Source organism: Channa argus, chromosome 5, assembly GCF_033026475.1.
Source record: "Channa argus isolate prfri chromosome 5, Channa argus male v1.0, whole genome shotgun sequence".
NCBI classification, from domain to species: domain Eukaryota; kingdom Metazoa; phylum Chordata; class Actinopteri; order Anabantiformes; family Channidae; genus Channa; species Channa argus.
Window position 1 is genome coordinate 19,318,072 of NC_090201.1, and position 21,445 is coordinate 19,339,516.

The following is a 21,445-nucleotide window of genomic DNA, read 5'->3' on the forward strand; positions in this document are numbered from 1 at the left end:
TTCAATAGTGATTTCAATTTGGGCCACCTGTTGTGATGTGGTGTAACATACTCTATAGTATATACTGTATAGTTCTGTAAAGTTGAGTGTAAATATTACACATAGTCAAGGGCCCAAAGCTTGAGGTAAATGTGTGTTTACATGCTGATTGTCAGTGAAAATCCCAGGTTTCAGTCTGCTCTATTCCCTCAGGTGTGATCAGTTTGTTCTACATGCCTGAAGGTGTGAGATAAAATTCTTGGAAGTTCAAAAATGGTCTTCTGTTTTGGGCTCCCACGCCCACTAAGTACGCCAACCATGGATGTTTTAAGAGGATGGGATATCGCACGGCCTTTTAGCCCTGTAGCCAATTTTGCCCTGTGGCCACTTGCGGTGATGCAATGAAAAATCCTCCTGTGTCCCAAAAATCATATTCTCCATTGACTAACGAAGAAAGTTTGACAGGACTACTCCTCTTTGTTCTGTGAATATTTCATCCATGGAGAGGGTATATCTCTAAAACATTTTTCCAGAGCCTAGGAAATAAAAGTTTATACGTTTGTTATATTTTAGTTTTCAGTCAGTGACAGTACAGTACATCCATGACACTACATGCCTTTGTTTTCAGTGTTCCTGCTAAACATCAACACGCAACACGCATGTCATTGTAAACATGTTAATATGAGCAGAGCTGCTAACATGCCTCGAGACTCTAAGCCTTGACTAGTCTTCTCCACCGCATCTATACCTCTATGTTTTCCCAGCTCTTCTTGTTTTCTAGGTGTTCATTTCCTTTCTAATTTTTTTCTGTCACTCTCTGTGGTTGGATGTTTTCATGGAGTCGAGATAAGAAGGCCAGTGTGATCTCATGTCTTGCTACATCAGACAGCAGAGTATTGAGAGGCCAGTGGTGTGTCCTGATGGCCCGCTGAGCCACATAAATCAAACACATGCACACAGAACAACAGAAACGAGGAGATAGTAGAGTTTGACTAGTCTGTTGTCTTGTAAAATACTAAAAACATTCTACTGTACACGCACCTTTGCAGTAGCCTGGTAGAAATCAGACACCCCAATGCAGACCTTGAATGGGTAAAACCTCGTTTCGAGAGTGACACACACTCAGAATTTATGGTGTAGTTTACTAGCTGAGCATCATTCTTGTGATCACCTTGAAGACTTAACCTTAAAGTAATATCAAAAATGATGTGTCCACAAATTTTGGTCTCACATAATAGTGTGTCTCAAGGTTTATCACATCTCACAAAATCTCATCAGGCAAAGCAATTTGTATTTTACTGGATGTGCATTATTTGGAGATTGCCACATCCACTAAATAGAGATTAAAATGAGATTTACAAATGAATGTTGCTGATAAATGTTTTTGTGTCATTTTCTCGGATGTTTAATCCATGAGGTCAGTGCTCCCCACAAGCTTCCAGTGTCAGACATATCAATTCAGTAATTCACATTCCTCCCCCACTTTTTTGGGGGGTGGGGGGCATTTTTATATCAGATGCACTCTCTGCTCCAGTTATTATCTTTTTCGAAAAAATGTTTTCAAAAGGCTTTGAAATGTAATGTGTATTCCTACAGAAATCTGTATATTTTAAACTATATAGGTGTTTTTTCAGACCCTCTGTAATGCTGCTGCACCTAAACACCTCTCCCTTTATGCACATTGTCCCCACAATGATTTCTATTTTGGTTAGAATTGATTTTCATCTGTGATAGCAAATGTTCTTTGTTGAGATATCAACCCACCCTCCCATTTTCATTTACAACGTCTGATGTTACAAAGATTAGATTCTGTTGCCAAATGGTTTAGTTAATGATTTCATTCTTTTTCTTTATTGAAATATCAAACCCCTGTGTCTCCTTTCCCCTCACACTTTCAGGGTTGTAGTGATTAAATTCTGTTGGCAAATAAATTTTTACTTGTTTTATACGTTAGGCTGAATGTCATGTCAGCTAAAGAGATGTCAGTCCGTTAAGCCTGTTTTTTATTTGCGTGTACATCCAATAGTAATTTGTTTTAGAAAAAGCTGGCAGGTAAAGCAAAAGCTGAAAATAACGAAATAAAATAACGAATAAAGACAGCTAATTGACGTTAGTCTTACTATACAAAATGTGCAAAACAATACACAGCATAAGTGTTTTTGGTTTTAGAAAAGCATAAAGTGAGAATGTCTGGATCAGCTTGTGGAAATGGGTAAAAATGTCTCCGCAACAATACACAACATCTGTAATTTTGTTTTGAAAGCTGTGACACACTGAGATTTAATTAACTTGTTCTTAAGGGACTCAAATTTCATAAACCTAAATTTGTGCTTGGGTACTTCTGCACTACATGACTAATTTTGCAGGATTGTTTTTTTTTTCAACCAACCTAATTATTAAATATTGCTGTTCATGGCAGCTTTCTACATTAATGCTTATAGTATAGTTAAATTATTGTTTTTCCTTTGCTATAGTTTTGGTTGCTAGTTGCTATTGAAATCCCACTCAGTACGACAGAATCTCATAATAATCAAAGCACAACCCCATCAATGCTTTCTGTGGAATATGAACTTTCTCAACTAAAGACGTATTATTGTAGGCAGCTTTTTTTGTCAACTAGTTTTGTTGATATGTGGCATCAGTTTCTAAGGTTTTTGTTTTTCATTCATAGCATGTTCAGAAAAATCCTGTATGATGTTTAATCCTTGTTTAGGATGAATTCTAAAATAGTCACTGAAATACAGTATATGAAATTAAAACATGTATTATTGGGACAGTAGTTGAACTATACTTGTAATTTTTTTTGTGTGTTTTTATTATCTAAAATACAAAATAACTTAAAGCTGTTACCCACAAAATACTGCATTTTAAGTATTGTTAGGTAAAAGTTGAGAAACATGACCAATAGTTTCCTCTGCCACTTATAGTATAATTTGATACAAATTCACTGCACCCAAACAGGACTGAGAAGCAAATTATGTATAATAAACGACAACAGAACGACAACAGTTACGACAACAGAACTCCCTAAAAAACACACATGCATTTCAATTAATATTTAAAATTATATGTAGTTATTATTTTAAATATTGTTATTTAAGATGTAAAATCTCCAAATCAGGTCAACAGCTTGTACTCTCAATAATGTTAATTTAGCTTTGGCTATACGTTTATAATGAATAACAAAATTTGTCATAGTTTTGGCAATATATACTCAGCTCAGTTTCTGTTTAGTTCTCAATTACCAGCATTGATAGGGCCTCTGAATATTTTACAAATATCACACACAAATCTTTGAATAAAGAGTGGCCTGCTGGTTGTATTCACTTTAGAGTGAATCCTAAAAGTGTGTTTACATTGTTGTGTTTTTGGGCTAATTATCCCTTTGAGACCAAGCCAACTGTAATGAGAAAAAATGTGCTAAAGTTGTGTTCATAAGAAAATGGGTTAGACTCGTGCAGTATATTTGGGGTTAAGAGGATTAAGAGAATATTACACTCTTCATTTGCTGTAGTTTGCTATATGGTAACAGAACTCAACCTGCAGCATCTGTGGAGTCACAAATGATAAGACAGTTTGCTCCACCACACAAAATACAAGATCTCTGGTTCAAAAGTTTTTTAAGTGCTGTGGTAGTGCTACTGTTAATAAAGAGCATCATAAGTTCAGAAACATTGTGTCTCCAAGTTTAAGCTAAGTTCCACAAATAAGTAGCAAAAACAAAAAATGTCCGGGACAAACATTGAAAAATGATTGAAAAGGTAAGATAGTGTAGCATTTACTGTACTGCTGTGGGTGTTATGTTATGAGGCAGAAATGTCTTTTCTATGAGAAGAAGAGAGACGCATACACTGTGTGAACCAAGTAACCAAGTATTTTTTTTACATTTCACAAATCTTGTGAAATACAGGAAGAATGCCTCTAATCATGATACTTGAACTCAACAAAGATGGCCACAGCTGTTAGCTCAGATATGAACATGTTAAGAACACAGAGTGAACATGAAAGCAATATGATGAAAACAAAAACAAGACTAAAATATTTTTAGTTGACTTAATCAAACATCAATACTACAATTTGACTATAAATTTGAAATTAAGAGTGCTTGGTAAAGGATTCACTTCTTCTAAAATGCATGTATTTTCACCTTATTATGGTCAGTTAAAATATATGTTCCTCAATTAATATTTATACACATATCTTGCATACTTTTTAACCATGTGAAGAGCATTTTGTAAGAACGTGTTTGCCTGTCAAAAAATACGAAGACAAGAATTTTCTTTGAACAAAATTAGGACTTGCTCCAATATATTGGTGCGTTAAAAGACTTCACGGTGACCGATATTTACACTCTGTCTATTCTATCTGAATCTCCACCTCTTGTTTAAAACACACACAGCACGATCCTTTCTGGATCACATTTGTGACTGTTTATTTATGTGACAGAGTTGCCACATTGGCAGATTTGTTCAGTTTTTAGTCATTTTACAAAAAAATTAGCATATGGATATTCACAATGTGTATGTCCCCCTTTTCATGGCTTGGTACGGAGGGCAGAAACCAGACTGCCAGGAGATAGTGTTTGCTATTGTGAAAGCTTTTGAGTGCAAGATGCATAATGTCATTACTGATTCAGTCAGCAGAGGGGGTTGTCAGGAAGGATGGAGCAAGTGAAAGAGGTGGAGGAGGGGGCAAAAAAAATCTCAGCTAAAATTAAAAAATGCCACAAAATGAAATAAAGATGAGTGCTCCACTGAGCCACAGACTGAATATAAAAGACAATCCTGTAAAATATACATGGCTGGTAGGAGAGGTGAGCCGAATGCTAAGCTCCAAACCCTACCTGTAACCCACAATGCCAGCCCTGATCCTGAGCCTGTTGATCATTCCACAACATTTAGGGATGAAGCCAACCGCTGCGATCTGTCCAATGGAGCAGCTTCCTGCTCACCTAGGCAACAAGAGACAGGAAGACATACAGAGGAAAAGGCCATCTCCCCATATTTAATAAGATTTGGTGTTAGTTTTCCCCATCTGTAATGCCTTTATTATTGAAGATTGGCTTAGTGGTGAAATGTATTGATTGCGAGCCACAGCCCCAACTGGCACTGAAGAGAAGGAAACAGAGACGGAGGGTGTGAGCTGTTACCGGCAGGTGATTTGTACATGCTTAAAAAAATCATGTTCTTTCCCCATCATGTTGTGTTATTTTCCAGTGTATGTTAGTCAAGCTAAGGGTGCATTTATTTCTTGAATTAAAGCAGTTCAGTCTCTGATAAACTACCTCAGGGAGGTTTTCGGTAACAAGATCTGGCATGTAGAGTGAAAGGTACATGTTTCAACATGACCAGTGAATGCTACAGAAATCCATCTGATTTAACCTAGAAGAGGCACAGACAAAAATAGGAAAGTGAAGCCTTTATTTTAATTGATTTGGGCAATAAAGAAAACGGACATTGAATGCATATTGATTTGTTAAATAGGACACACAAACAACAAAAACATGCAAGAAGAAAGAAAAATGAAGAGGTTAGATACCTCGAGTCACAGAATTTACTTTAACGGTTCAAATTTTAATGGTGCTTTATTTGACCCTTGTTCTACAGCTCATTAAGTCCCTCTTAAGACCGTTTGTACTACAGTAGGATATTTAATTGTTTTAGTCTTTTCGACAAACGCCTCACTAAAAAGGATTTGAACCTGGTGAGAAAAAAGCAGAAAGAGAGAGATGTATGGAGATGAAGAGTGAGTGATTGTGTTCGCGCTCCTATTCTTAGCCTTGCAGTGGGGAAGCAGGACTAATGATGCTTCCTGACCTTAATGCCTAGTACTCAAGGTCAGGGCTCCACTGATGCATTGTGGGCAAGGTGTCCTGGACCACTGAGGAGCACTGCCAGATCGAGTTTGTTGTTGTTTTCTGTGACTTTGCCCCAGAATTTATCATTGTTCTTCCTGAAAGAAGAACAGATACAATCACAGAACAAGCAATTTATTCAGCACTGCAGCTCTGACGGAACTACCAACACTTGTTCTGTCAGTTACACACCAGATTTTTCACTCTTGCTTTAAGTTATGCACCAACAATTTCAGACTAATGCTGATGGGAAAATAATGTAAAGATAAGGTATGCAAGATTCTCCAAGTGACAGAGGAAGTTGCTACGGTACCTGGCTAGATTTACTTTATTTCCCCTAGTAGTATCATGAAGACGAAACTGGTAGACGACTTATAGGTCATCGTGATTATGAAGTTCAACTTCACACATTTATGGTGGAACCAGATATGATTTGGTTCATGTGAAAATTATTTTGAAAAGATTAATGTAATAGAAATATTTTTATTATAATCAGAAGTAAGGCACTATTGAATAAACAAACTGGAATGTCTGCAAGCTAACAAATCAAGCAAGAGATGCTGTGTGTGACGAGAGGTTAAGAATTTTTTTCAAAAAGCCAAAACAACAGGGAAAAGGAAAGGAGAAAAAGAAAGAGAGTCACTGTAGAGAAGATGCAACCAGGAGGAAGGCTAAATGTTGACTAGAGGGAGGGAGAATTGGCCTCTCTCACTTGCTTGGATCATTAATTTGTGTTCTAATTAGCAGGAATGCCACAGTTGGAATGTGATGCCTGCATAAGGACGAGGATCGAGTGTGTGTGTGTGTGTGTGTGTGTGTGTGTGTGTGTGTGTTGTGTGCATGTGAGTGTGTCTTGTGTCTGTGACCTGCCCTGGCTCCAAGTCTCCTGGCTTGTTAGAAATGACAGATTGAGGCTCTCCTGCACCACCACCCCCACCCACCCATCTGCTCTGGAAACACGCCAGATCTTTAAACCCATCTTGTGTTTACACCATGTGGGTGTTTGTGCACGCGCATGTCAGTCAACTCACTTTTGTCATTGTAGGACTGTTAGGACCAGCGGGGGGAGCCCAAGAAAATTCTAGTCATGCTTTTTTTTGTTACATCCATCATTTTTGCTCTCGTGAACGCCAAGGCCGAGCTGCAGTCTTTGTTTCATTTGTTTTGGCTTTTCAAGCACGTTTTGTCCAAACTCAGGCTATGCTAAACAGAACATGGTGTCAGCGACATCTTTGAGTAAATCAAGTCTGTTTGCAAAAGATACACATTACAAGTCCTTGGACTCAAATTCAGCAGATGCCAGTTGAAGGAAACTATGAATTCAACTGAAAGTAGTTCCCACCTACTAACTGAAAAAGAGTGAAAGTGCTAGAATTGACTTCATAGGTCACTGTTCATTTCCTGTGTTCTCTCACTCATTGTGGATAAACTGCTTCAGCAGAGCTTTTCATCAGCTGTCCCCTGATTTTTAAAAGGCCCAGACGGTGCAGTGAGCCTTGCCTCCCTAGGGGCCTGAAAACATTCATTTAGATAGTGCCAATATCCAATCTTCCAATATGTTTCTTCTGAACATATCTTTAAGGGAAAAAACGAGGGAGAGAAATGTATCAGTGTTGATATCCTTTGGTCAGCGACATCACATTTGTAAAGACGCTGTGTGTTTGTGCGTGGGCTCCGGCATGTGCTTCTGTGTGTGCATGTGTGTGTGTGTGTGTGTGTTTACTGAAGCTATTCCAGTAAGGCGTCTGGCCCAGGGACATAGGAGAACTGCCCCACACGGTAATTGAACCACGGATCCTGCTGGACTATTAGTCACAAGTCTTGGTCTGTCCAGAGCCTTTTATCGCTGTTGAATCAACACAAGCAGTGTGAATGAGAGCAGGTCAGTAATACAAATGTAGCTATCATAGCAGTGCCACATTTCCTTTTATACAAATCTTTTGCCACACTTTCACTGTGAATGAGAAAAATGTTTGATAAAAGATTTTCTGTTTGCAGGCGTTACACAAAACTAAGGCTGCCCAATGTGGGGATGAAGAGCATGACTGATTTAGCTCCATCAATCAAATTAATAAAAGGATTAATCCAGTGTGTTACAACATGACATGATATTTACCATAGTTATTTACCCGGTGAGTTAACAAATTTAAATAAAATAAACACCATTAAACATTTGAATGATTTGTTGTCAAAAATAAGCTTTAAGAGAAAATTTGTGCACTTTCACAGCTCTGAGTAAAAGTTGTGATTTTCCTTTGAGCCTCATTTTAGTTCTAATTTTGTCTGATGTGTTTCTCCTAAAATAAATGAGAAAGAAGTCATTATTGGAAGATGTTTTTTTATTCTTTGGGAATAAGTATTAGCAATACTAGAGTTACTACATTCAGTAAGTTTTAATACATACTATATTACTAGACATAGGTAAAACTAATGCAGCATTATACAACTGCTCTCCAACAGATCCTTCCAGTCATGAAGACTACAGTGTTTATTCTTGTGTTGCATTTTTTCTATGGATAAAAAAGAAGCCCCCTCCCTCATAGCTTCCTCCATAGTGAATTTTAGGACATACACATTAGAAGCATATCAGGCAAAATCTTCTTGTTGACAGAAGAGCAAGCTTTTGAGCAGTAGAACTTCCCACCGGGTTCATTGCACACCTATGGATTTGTATGTCTGCATTTTTCCATAGGGTGCACAGATGCATCAGGGCATCAGCGGTCAAGGATGATGTCTGTGTGTGTGTGTGTGTGTGTTTGTAGGTGGATGGGTGAGTGGGTGTGTGTGTGTGTGTGCTGACAGTGACCAAGTGATCAGCTGCTGGGCAGCGCCCTGCAGGTGAGATGACCTGGTCTGAAACAAAGCAAGTGTCCTTTCTGGTAGGGAGGGCGAAAAAGACGAATGCTGTTGTCCTCAGAAAGCCTGATACCTGATGGAAAGACAGCAGGCAAGCAAACAGGCAGACATGCAGCCCTAAAAGATATGAGCATACTTACAGTGTTGGATGGCATGACACAAATAACCGCAGTGGACACAATTGTCTTTGGAAAGACATTCCAGTGTTTCTCATTTCTGTTCATATCTACTTTGATATTGGGTCTTGGGGTGTGAAACCAAGTTGAATGATGGAAGACCACGGTTTCTGGAGGAGTGCGAGCAAATCTGAACGAGGGAGGGAGGGAGCGTGTAAATTAATGCTTCGGACAGTTCTGGATGAGCAGAGACACTGACAGCTTCTGTCTTTTTCTTTTTGTCTGTTCTGGCCTTTCTTTGCCTCATTTCTTCACAAAATAACATTACTTTTTCCTTTATCTCCAGTGTGTCTCCAGAGTGGATTTTCTTTAAAGTCCAGTACACACTAAACATCGTCGCTGGGTTGATTAGGGGTCTAGCTACAGTATACGCCCTCCCCCTATCTTGCAGTTCGTCCTGAGGAACAGAATGAGAGCAGAGACGCTGGTCAGCACTCTGGCTTTTTACATCCAGATGGTGGATGTGAAAGATCCCAGTTAGGGGTCCTAATGCTGCGTCCTTGAAACTGGGTGATTTATACACAGGCAAAGGCATCCAAAAGGCAACAGAGAAGAAAAGTTCCTATACATTGAGTTTTTAAATGTACATGAGTTTTCTTCATCTCTATCACATGCAATTTCCACTTAATTTCAATGCTTATTTTAATTACAAAAAAAGACTTACACTGCAGCAAATCTTCTGCTTTCTATGCAGATAATACCACAGCAACCTTGTCTCTTCAGCCTTAGTAGCAGGTGTGTGTTTTGTGTATGTGCATAACCTTGAAGTGAACAGGGGAATGTCGCTGTGCCCTGCTGCCAGCATCTCTGAGGGGTTTTATTCATTGGCACCTCCCACTGTTTTCTCTCCAATTAACTCTGCTATCAGCTACGGTGAAGACAGTTTGCCCCAAGCCGGAGAGCCACATAACCCCTTTGCAGTTTGAGCTTTGCCCTCGCTCAGCCCTGCTCAGGTTAGGCCACAAATGCACAGAGAGCAGCCTTCACAGCAGGGGAGGACCAGACATGCAAACACTTGGTCTTTTCATCTTTGTCTAATCATCCTATAACATCCCAAATGCCCAAAGGGAGAGAAACTGTGAGGCTGGTGTTCTGGCAGCTGAATGAAAGGAAAGTGGGAAGAATAGAGAAAAGGAATTAAGGATTAGAGGTGGAGGAATTTAAGGAAGGAAGTATTAGGAGCTAGTCATGGTTCTGTGGATGTGTGGATGCGAAAAAAGAAGGAATTTAGAAACATTAGGAACATAACGGCATGAAAAGAGGCGGAGAAGGGTCATCTTTTTCGTGTCAAATGGGCACGTGGAGGGATGGATGATGGTGAATGGTGAGGAAATGAAAGAACACAAGGGAGGAGGAAATAATGGAAAGATAAGGAGATAAGGAATTAAAAAGGAAGGTAAGAATACAAGAATATAATTAGGGATGTGCGAAAGTGAGAAAAGAAAAAGGACAGAAGCACAAGATGTTAGTCAAAATTCTGGATATGGATGAATGGGTAGATGGGTGAAAAAAGTCGGAAATACACAAAGGCAGCATGGGAACGAATGAGGAAATGATGTAAGAAGGGATGGGAGAAGAATGAACGATAGAGAATGGACAAAAGTAAGAAAGCACCAGAAGAAAGGGAAAAATATCATGTAAGGAATAGTTGAAGGAGGGATGGAAGATAGAGTAATATAAAGGAGTGAACAAATTAAGATTTGTAGGGAAACAGAAAACATCCGTCCAGTTTTACAGGGATTAAAAAAATGGAAGAAGTTGTTGTATAGGGAACAAAAAAACGAGAGAAGAATATAGGAAAGATTGAGAAATGGGGAGAATAAATTTTCAGGACCTAGTCATATTTTTAGTTATATAGTAATGGATAAATGGAAGGATGAAATAAATGAAGATGAAAAAATGGATCACAAAATGTTGGTCATGGATGAATGGAAGTTTGAGGAAATAGGAGTTGAAAGAAGGATGATGGATGAAAGAGAAATCAAGAATGGAAACATCAGAAATATATTATTCTTTAATTTTTATGGAAAGAATGGAAGGAGAATCCATTAACAAGAAAGAGAACAGAAAAATTCTTTAAAGCTTGAGTAATAAATCACACGTATATAGTGTGCATATGTACTGTTCATATGGGGACAGCATGTTAGGCAAAAACACAAGAGAAGGACACCAACGAACGCAAATTTAAATGACAAGAAATGGGTTGTCGCCAGTGCGACCACAGGTGGCTGAAAAAGCGGAAATGAATGAAAGAAAAAAGAGCAGGTCTTTATTGTGGTGAGTAACTTTGACACGCTCGCATTGCGCCCAGTGCCAGTCCATCCGTCATCCAGATCTCCTACTGATGAGCACTGGAAACAAATCTGAGGAAGCCGAGCTTTATTTTGCCGCCTGGGTGACTTGTCGGAGTTGTCACAGGCCCCGTGTGTCCCTGTATTTCTCCCCAGCTGACGTCTCCCATGCTCAGTTTCACCCGCTGGGAATCTGTGCCTCTCTTCTCCCTCCTCCTCTCCATTTCGTTATGCAGATAGTTTGTTGTTTTCCTCTTCTTCTTCTCCTTTGCCAGTCCCTTGTGTTCATTTAATTTTTTATTTACCTCAGATGTTTTAGCTGTTTATCTGAGTGTGTGTATATATATATATATATATATATATATATATATATATATATATATATATATACGCTTGATAAGTTGTGAAACACAGAGGGCATCAATCACTGTCACTTAGCTGCTCAACAAGTCACTCATGCTGAGTACCCTGTACCTCCTCCAAACATTCCTTGCTTAGTCTAACATCAAATTTCAAACTCTTTCAATACATAAATCTATGAGAGAGAGCGAGCAAGAGAAGAGGTGGGGTTTGGGGGGTGATGAGGACAAGTGCTTTTGTGCTTGTGCAATCTGAGTCAAATATATGTTTACACGTTTACAAATGAGAAATCCAGGAGCGCGGCGTCAGTTCTCATATTCCCCACGCCCATGGCAGCCTGCCTGGCGCCACGGCCCCCTCCAGTAGTTATTTAGATGAATGATTAAAGTTAAGGCACAGCCAGCAAGAGTCTCACTTCTCTTATTTAGGGAAGAATGGGAGAGCTGTCATCTTTTGATGCATTGCCTGCCATCCTGTATGCAAACGAGACACCCTCACTCCATCGATGCCTCCTAGCTCCTTCGTCCCTCCCTCCATCTCAGATGGGTCCCCAAAGAGTTGCCTTGGGTGATTGATCAGGTGCTGCCGTGGCATCACTGGAGACATGTGGGAAGTCTGCCCACCCACCCAGCCAGGGAAAAAACTCGTCGGCATGCTTATCCAATGTGATCAGTGAGATAGAAAGAACAAGGGAGGACCGCTGCACACAGTTGATCTATGGCCACTGAAGTCAGGCTCCTGAGAGCAGATCTAATGACTTTATAGATAAAGCAAACTGCAGTTTGTATTAACTTTCTGTGTTGTCTACCTTTGGGCAGACGGCAGAGAGAGATGTTACAGAAGATCACTGCAGGACATAGGAAGCAAGTGTTTTTACTGTTATGTTTTTATGTTGTTCTTAGAATCAGATTATGGGGTTAGGACATGGATGTGATGCGCTTCATTCCAGCTGAAAGACGGCAATTAAGAAGAATCTACTACTTCACTTCCTTTTTTAAGTTTCTTTATTCAAAACTGTTTTTGCTTTTATTGTATTGTAGTGTTGTAGTTATTGCCTACTTTTATACAGATATTATGTTGATATTGAACTCTAGTAACCATTGAAGTTATTAGAAATTGTTACACATTAGTGTAAAACGCTATGTACCAGCAGCCAACCATTAGTTTTAAAGGTCACAGATTGTTTCCACTTTTACATGTTGTCTATATTAGTCAAAGGCCAAGAAAGACTTTCTGCATTTTTTGCCTTTATCTGATAAGTTGTAATGCTTAAATATATCATTGTGTTGGCAAGTAATTACAGCAGATCACCTTTTTATATAAAGTCCTTATGTTCCCGTTCATGTTTTTGTTTGTGCTATTTACAAGGTGTAACAGTGGCTTAAGCAACAGGTTCAATCAGTCTCTCAGCTGATCGTTTTACCTATTGGAACATTTCTAGATTAGCACCTGATTTTTTATGCAGTGCTTCTGTTACTGATTTGTACTGGCTTGCATCAGATTTCTTTGCCTGATTTTCCCCCAGTCAGGCCACTCCAAGGATTTTCTCATTACAGGTCAAATACCTTTAATAAACACAACACATCCAATGAGATTTGATATTTTGTAAGATTAAAAACATTTCCACAGGCTTTAATGTTTACCAAAAATAGAGCAGTAAATAAATCCAACTCTCAGCAGCTGTTTTGCTTTTATCATGTTTCCTCAAACTGATTATAAATGATCTTTAATGCTTATTAATGCACACATTCATTAAGGTCTCTTGGGTTTATAGGACAGGTCTTTGGATAAGCTTTTAGCTTCCTGGGCAAGCTTTAATTTAAATGTAAGTATATGTGAATACACTTAGGTAAATGTCTTTGTGAGCATATCACATCCTTTATAATTGCATCCTAAATTTTTGCTTAGGTCGTTACCCTTAAGATTCATTGTCTGATTGATTGATGTGAAAACGCTGTCACTGTGGCATTCATTATTTATTGTACATCAACAAAAGCTCACCCGCACACACACACACACACACACACACACACACACACACACACACACACTCACACAGACATAAACACACACACACACACACACACACACACACACACACACACACACACACACACACACAGACAGTGCTGGCAGTGATGCTTAATGTGTTAGTATTAGATGCTCATTTGGCAGTGCTTCATACTCAGTGGGTAATTGTGCTGTCCTCTTGTTAATGTCTTACATAATCTCATAATCCAACCTTGATTTACAAAAGATGGTGTTTACAAGATATTTGTCTTGTGACATTAGTCATGTACTGTTTTTTATAAAAAAGTAAAAATACATACATAATTGTATCTGCTCAGATTTTTCTTGTGGCCTGTCCCCTTTACATTTTACAATCTACACCATCCCTATGTGCAATAGTGAAGATTGCACCTTAGTCCAAACTAGTTTCGCACAGTTTCGATGAAACTACACAGATCTTCATAACATTGGTCAAAGGAAAAATGAGATTATGTCAGTCTGTTTCTGAATTCATGGGCCTACTGCTGAACGTAATGGCAGCTATTTAACTTTTTAATATAGCAGTAAATATTTTTCCCCAATTTGTAACTGCTTCTTTGGATCTCTGTTGCAGACGTTATGCTAAATGGCGTTTGGGTAAGCACACCAATAGTCCTCAAACAAACATATAGAAATATTCAGAAAAACATCACAACCAAAACAGATTTATTGTGCTGGGCAGCACAATAAGTGGGAGTGGCTAGTCCTGTAAACTCAAAGCAAGAAGGTCTCCGATTTGAATGCCTGCCAGCTGCAGCCTTTCTTTTTAGAGATTGAGATGTTCTCCTTTTGCTTGTGTGGGTTTTCTCTGAGTACCCGGTTTCCCCCAACAGTCCAAAAATACTCACTTTTAGGTTAATATTGACCATAAATCGCACATAGGTGTGAATTGTTGTCTGTCTGTCTGTCTCTCTCTCTGTTGGCCCTGAGATGGACTGGCGACCTGTCCAAGCTGTACCTGCTTTTCACCCTATGACATCTGGGATTAACTCCCATGATGATCAACATGATAAGTGTTTAAAGATTATGGATAGATGGAACTTAATGTGCCAAAGAATTGCAACAAAAACAGAAATTGCCCTGAAAATGAACTTTGCAGTGCTGCACATTTAAATTTTCTCACTCAGCGTGTTACATGTCCCAGCTGACGATTATTACATTTCCCTCTCAGTACAATGTTAGTGTCACCTGCAATACTTTGCAATATTGTCGACGTATTACACTTAAGCCAGTACACAATACCTTCATAAATCCTCTTATGTAGACATCAGATGGCAGCGAGCCTTGCTTCTTTCTTTCAGTTTTATTTTTGTTCTTTCTTTTTTCTTTTTCTCTGTTTTCAATTGATTCTGATTGAGAAAATAATAATAAATTACATAAAAAACATTTTTATGTAATTTAATTTGCTGTATACTCTAAAATATATTGGAATATGCAAAAATCAGTTGTTTTAAGTGGTACTTTACGATCAACCAGAATACTTCTTAAGTTTTGCCTGATACATTGGAAAACATCTCCCATCTTTTCTTTAACCAAAATTATTTCAGAGCTGAGCTGGTCTTTTTGAAACAATATTACAGATATTACTTCTCAAGAAACCTATGATTATTCTCTGTGGGGTGAAGTGATTCTCATTTTTGTCTTATTGCACTCATAATCTCACTGTGTGTCGTATATATATTGTCTTTTTACCTTTTCTCTCTTTCTTTGCACCTTCGCCTCATATTGTCTTACAGACCCCTCTCCTTTCTCTACACTCTTTCTCTTATTCGTTTTCTCCTTCTCCTTCTTACTGTGTTATCTGTCTCGCCTCCATTTCCTTGCTCCCTGATACTCCCTGACTCAGTAGCTTTCATTTTCATGATAATCCAGCATCACCACTGGACTGCGAAATCGCTTTTACTGCCTTTTCTTTTTCTCCTATTCCCCCTCTCTCTTTTGCTCTCTCCATTTTTCCCCTACTTTATCTTTTTCTCCTTCTGGCTTTATTTTGCTTTTTGTAATTAAATGTCATTTTTAGTGCTTCTGTTTTTTTTTTTCAGGGTACTGAGGGAAGAAAAGTTTCTTTTTTATTACATGATCATTGTCAAAACAGAGTGGAGTCAAAATCTGAACATGTACAGTATGAGCCATTGTTGCAAACCACCCGGCTACAGTCTACACTGTTATTATACCGTAGCACTAACAAGCACATACAGTTTCAATTACATGTTCTTTATTCAGACCGATGTAGGTTCAACTTCGATCAAACTGAATGTGCCTTTTGACCAAAGCCACCCATTCATTTTTATTGCTCATTCGGCTGCAGGTCATGTTGGCAGCAGGCCAAACAAAGTCACCGAGACATTCTTCCTTTCACCCAGGTCCTATAACATTTGCACAGGAATACTGCCATGCTTATAAGGCAGGTGGGATTTGTAAATTCCCTGAGATGAGACCTGTGGGTCTGCCCTGGTGGGCTACAGGGATGTGTTTATGATGTTACAGCTGTCAATGGCAAAATAGCCTCAAACTCCAATTCCTTATGGATGTGTGAGGTGTTCACCCCCACTGTAAGGGTGAGCTTTGACATGTCCTGGTGACTGCAGCATCATCTCCTTCTCCTCTCCCATTATCCTCAGGTATTCAGACATAGTCTCAGACACACTCTTACATTTCTTGAGAAGGCTCAGCTACGTCTTCCATTTCATATGCATACTGTCTTTGCAATTTAGTACGAAATGGTCACTAATTGCAGATAAGTACTCTGTATTTAGTCAGAATCAGAACAATTTTGCATGCCCAGTAATGTATGGCAGAGAGCCTTAATAAGCTTGCTGTTAATCCTTGGCCAGATTGACTTTTTTATTTCCTTTAGTATTCTTGTCTGTTTGCTACCTGTACCTGTTACCTGGTGCCAGTTTACTGCTGTCTATTTTTCTAATGGTCCTTTGAATATCTCCAAGGAAAAACCTCTTTTAATTTACCTGCACTACGTGTTGTGTCTGCTTTTGGTCTACATGTTGTCTACTGGATCTTTGACATTGAGATTTCAGCTGGTTACACCATAGTTACTTTATCCTTTCAGCCATTACCAAAAGCTCAAGACCAAATGAAGGCACAAATATAAATCAACCGACAAAGTGAGAATTCCACCCTCAGATCCAGTTCCATCACATACACTACAAGCTACCCGTTGTTCTCCATCTTACTCTCAATAGTAGCCAAGATTTTGTGAAGCCTGTTGCCTTTTACTTCCGTACTAGAGACCAACGACAAACGACACTGTAAACAAGATGAGAACTGGATCGAGGAGATACAGATACTGTACTTTGTTGTTCTTGTTGACTTTGATATTGTTTTTGTGGAGCTTGTGCCAGGGTCTGTGTGACAGATAATCAGCAAGTGAAACAAACAGCCGATTGAAGATTTATCTCTATCTTAAACTCAGGAAAGTAGTGGAGTGGACATTTCCTCTATCCTTGTCGCAACTGGACTGTAACTAGTTTATTTCCCTATGTGCATAGGATTTACATAAAGAAACACTAATGTAGCATCTGCTTTTGTCAAAAGGTGCAGGTCTGCAGCTGAGGTGCACTTAGGGACACTACAAAGTGTAGGTCATCTGTCATCAGAAAGCGGCTCTGTACTAAGCATTAAGGCTCCCCCACCAAACCCCTTCACAATAATATTGAGCTGGACTGATATAGGATGTATGCCGGTGAAAAGCAAAGGGTTGACTAATTTGTGTTTGGGACAAGCAATACTAGCCGTAGTGGATGATGAGTCCACATAACTTTTGACTGGATAAAATGCACTAATACGCACTGGCCATTGAATTTAGCGAAACTAAATCATCTAGGATGATTCCTCTGAATTAGACTCAGACCCTTTTACTCCCTCTCTTGTTGTATGTCACTCATGAAGCTCAGATTTTCAGATTTTCAACACATCTTAGAACATATGTTGTGGCTAAGATTTTCACAAATTTCATCTTTGAAGTTCAGCACTGCAACAAGATACTGTAAGCTTTTAGCTTAAGATGATTAGCTTTACACTGACACTGAGCAGTTTCGTGGCATTTACCTCTTTCAGAAATGGTGAAGGAGTATTTAGGGTAAACAGTGACTTCAAAGTAATGCCTGATGTACATTCAGTTTTCGACATCCTGTCCTGAATGAGCATGCTTTGAATGCATACTTTACTGCTTCTGTTAGTCTTGGATAATCACAACAAGCAGGAAGTAAAATAAAAAAAAGTAGCTGACATAAGAGTCTGTGGTTTGTGGTGTGGTGGGAGTGGAACTGTACATTTGACTCTTCTCTGTGGCAGCAGATCAATGCAGCCTGGAGCAGAGATAGAAATTAATTGATTGTCACCAATAAAACTCCAATTAAACAAAGAAACAAGCCTGGGAGAGAGTTCAGAGACAAGCAGCTCTCATCTTCTCATCAGTCCTCGGGGGAAGGGTGGGAGGCCAGGAGGCAGGAGAGGGAGATGAGGGCTGAGGACTGAATACTCTCACTATCAAGGAGGTGTGGAAGGTAAGTCGAATGTAAGAGTGAACGAACTGCAGACAGAAGATCAGATACCCGATAGACAGAAAGACAGTGGAAAAAAGAGAGAGCAAGGGTGCTACAATTGATCCAAAGCTTCCTTAATGATGAGAAGAGATCTTAATTGTGGTGGCATGTGATATATCAGGTTTCAGCAGTCAATTCTACAGCTCCTCCAACCTTCTCTTCTTTAATAAGTAAGTGTGAAGCTCCTCGCACCACAATCTTTCACTCTCGCTCTTTCTAAACCCTTTTCTACCTCGTGCACGTCTTGTCATTTATATCTGTCAAGTTTCTCTGTCTGAGCCGTGCTCACAATCTCCTCAGTGGAACAATCTCTACATTTCATTCTTGCATGTACTTCCAGGTGGGTTATAGGCTTCTCGTCTAAGAAGAATCTAAAGATGCTCTTTGCACATATGAACCTCGAAATGAAGTTAAAGATGATTAATGTTCCCCATTCTTAGAAAATGTACAAGATCTCCTTATTCTCTCCTCTCCTCATCTCACTTCTGCACTAATAAAATTTTCTTCACTATCTCCCTCTATCTCCTAAGCTCTGTAATCTGATTGTTCTTTCTATGATTGTGCTGTTATTGAGTTGCCTGTATCATACATATGTATAAGTTCACCACAATACTTAATCCATCTTCTGCTTTGTCCTACCAAACAGGAAACTCATTGTTAAATTGAGGAAACACTAATGTCATGTTGCCATACTTAATGCTTCACCATTTCTGGAGCTTTATAGGCTGGAAGCGTCAAATCACCACAAGAGGGAACTAATATTATCTCCTTACATTTAGATTTACACCAGGGAATTTGATGTAAGGGGATGCACATATAGCGCTTTACAATGTTGCTTCTAATTCACCCAATCATACACACTCACACACTGCCATGCAAGGTGCTCACCTGGCCCACCCTTTCGTACCCTACGAAAGAGCACGTCGGCATGTTACCTATGCTAACTAAGATGGTGGATCATGGATGATGGTAACCATCTGTAAAGTATTAGTAGGACATTATTAATTCTGTCCCAACACTGCAAGTCTGAACATGTTGAGTTTACTTAGTTAAAAGTCAGGAAACCATTTGCCCCATTTTTACCATGAGTCCTTAATATGTACGTTAGTGCATATGAAGAAACAAATTGGTTTGTCTTGAAACAAGGTCTGGTCATGTTTAGGCAGAGAATCAGTGAATGGGCCAATCAGAAGTTGGCAAAATGCAGCAGTGAGTCTGCTCCAAATTAAAACCATATGTTTATAAGAGCAACTCAAACAATCTTGTTAGATGTACAATAATTATCATATCTGTATTTTATAACTGTACCATGTATGATCAATTATTATTTTTACAGACAACTAGGGAGGCACAGTTTAGTGCACTGCTGCCTCCCACTTTTCATATAACGTCATTGTTTTGTTTATTGTTACGTGATTGTTTTAAGTTAGTTTCACTTGGAAATAAGGATTGGTTTCTTCTCCTGCATTTACCTGTAACTTGATAAAAACTACTAGGAAGTAGTACATATGTAGAAGTACATTGTTGTTACCCAAGTAAAGTTAACAAACATTTGGAAACGATGACAGCTATTGCAATTCACAGTGTATACTACAGCCCCAAGAGCTGCTAGCAGCCTGTTGATTTGGCTGTGACTAAAATCACCCCCTTTTTTTCACTTTCTCTCTATGTAGTAGGCACTGAATGATTTTTCGATAGTGAGCAGTAAACTTAGCTTTCCAACCTTTCCATTGTTTTTCTTCATCAGTGACAACATCAAAGACACTGCAAGAGTATACTGCACATACAACAGGCTTTTTTTTTTTACTTAATTGTGAAATTTTTGAGTGCAATATATTCAGACACAGAATTCAGACACTCAGACAAATTGGAGAGAGTATATAAATATGGAGGGTTTCAGATGCATGTTTTGTCTCATTACTTTCTCCAAATTACATGGGATGAAGTACAAGCAACATACTAGTCTACAATACAAAAGACTCTCAGACTTTCAGGAAGGCACCTAATTTACAGATCATTTTTAGCTTTTAATAACAAAATGTACTTCTGAAACAAATCTCTCTCTTTACCTTTGGGGATTCTGTTATTGCTTACTGGGCAAAAATTTCTTTCAAAGTGATTTCTGATTTCTGATTAAATGCAACATAGCTACCACAGTTACCCCAAAATATGTGTCAAAATATGGCCTGATTATTTGAAACTCTATATTACTGTATCGTAAGCAGGTTATAAAACATATTGTTTTCTTTTCTACTGTAACTTACAAGCATCTCTAGTTTTTTTAGTGTGTGAATGTACTGTGTCAACTGTGTGTGTGTGTGTGTGTGTGTGTGTACTTCATCACCTCTTCATCACCCCAGCAACATCCCTCAGGCTATTGCTCTGAAACACTTCACACTCATTGTAACTGAATAGAGGCTCAGGATGAAAAAAGCATGAAGTTGTAGTTTTTTAAAGTGCTTGTCTCTCGCCGGTTGCGGCCGCCTGATATGACCTTATCGCAAACATCCGCTGTTTTGCAAAAAGTCTATAGGTTATGGATTTCATGTCAAGAGAAAATATCAGATATTTCGTTTAACAAATCTTCACCTTTTAAATGGATTTACTGTCAAGCACAAAAAATTTCATATTTATGCTAATAGGAAGCCCATCTATTTATTGGTTTCTTTTGGCATTTTATTACTTTCCAGTTACAAAAGGAGAAGCCCCTCTCTCCACACCCATCTTCTTCCACTCAATTGATATTTCTTAAAGTTGCTGACTGTGTACAGTTGCTTTTTGCCCTCAGAAAGACTTGTGCTGACCCCGGGACCCCAGCAAAAAAATCATTTTTTTGAGCTTCATACACTTGACCCCAAAAGTTATGTTGAGGTTCATGGGGTGATGTTGCTTCTGAAGATGGTTAAGGTTTATGATGATGGTGCTAGTTCGAGCTTCTGTGCCATCAGCGAGAGAAATGATTAGGACTGCACCAGCAGAGTGTTAGCCTGACAGATGGCAACACATGGAGTTAGCTGACAGCACTGCTGACAGCGCATTCACAGGAAGTCCCCATCTTGCATGCACCATACACAGTGTTTGTTGCTGTATATTCTGATGTTTTTCTACCGTCAACTGCAGCTCATTCCTAACTGCCAGCGGCAAAGTCAGCTTGAATAACCGGCTCACAAACTAAAAGACCACTGCAGAGGCCCATTGTGATGGCACCAAAGGGTTCAGTGTCTAAATTGTAGCCTAATTCATTCCTCCAGGGGTCAATATATTTTCCATTATTTTCTGCTCAATCAATCTCCTTAGAAATCATTAGAAATGTTAATG

The 21,445-nt window shown here is 38.9% G+C and overlaps 1 protein-coding gene across 1 annotated transcript in view; it reads left to right on the forward strand.

Annotated features, from left to right (window-relative positions):
* Positions 1-21,445, forward strand: part of LOC137128167 (neurexophilin-4) — a 41,674-nt gene that overhangs the window by 15,865 nt on the left and 4,364 nt on the right. The gene's annotated exons all lie outside the window — the stretch shown is intronic.